The sequence below is a fragment of the Dipteris shenzhenensis genome, chromosome 17 (assembly GCF_047967505.1).
Source record: "Dipteris shenzhenensis isolate YYH24624 ecotype China chromosome 17, Dip_SZ_1.0, whole genome shotgun sequence".
Classification (NCBI taxonomy): domain Eukaryota; kingdom Viridiplantae; phylum Streptophyta; class Polypodiopsida; order Gleicheniales; family Dipteridaceae; genus Dipteris; species Dipteris shenzhenensis.
Genome location: NC_141612.1, coordinates 22,149,122 through 22,149,992, shown reverse-complemented (window position 1 = coordinate 22,149,992; position 871 = coordinate 22,149,122).

Genomic DNA, 871 nt, shown 5'->3' with positions numbered 1-871 from the left:
GGACTAGGTGACGAGTTTAGTGTGGTGAGGTTCTTTTTATAAAAAAAGGTTTGTAAATAGAAAGAAAGTTGTAATAATGTCTTTAGGGGGACTTAGAGGCCTATGAGACTGAATATATGTTAAAAAAGAGCGTGAATACATGCTTGAGTGTGAGAGAGGGATGCGGATTGCACAAAGTTTTTTTTCAACCAAAATACAACTAAAACATGGAAAGTTTTATGGATTTTCAAAATTGCAAAAGAAAATGATCAATAGACTTGAAAATTTGCAATTTCATTGTAGATAGTTTGTGGGTTTTTTGTGACACAGTGGTGGTAGCGGGGGGGAATGTACGTTCCGACCATATATGTGAAATTTGGATAGTGATGAAGAGAGAGAGGGGAGAGAGAGGTGGAGAGAAGAGAGAGAGAGAGAGAGAGAGGGGGGGGGGTGTAGGAAGAGAGAGAGAGAGAGAGAGAGAGACATGTGCGCGTGAAGCAAAAGTGCAAAGGAGGGAGGGAGAGAGAGAGAGGAGGTGGTATAAGTGATGAAGAGAGAGAGGGGGGAGGAAGAGAGAGAATACATGTGCGCGCGTGAAGCAAAAGTGCAAAGGGGGGAGGGTGACGTGGCGATGTCCGTTGGGGGGGGCGTGTGAATGGGGGCCCAAATTTGCGGGTAACGGGCTGCCGGCCGAGTTCAACTAGGGACGGGTGTGTCCCTATTTCCAACTGAAAGCAAAGTATTTAGTCACACAACAATCTAACTCTACACTCAATACACACCTCAGTCTAATACTCGCACTTACATACACACACCTTATTAGTCTCACAAGCGACTCTTCTCTTCACCATCCCAAAAACCCAAAAAAAAGGTCATTAGCTCCTTTGCTTGC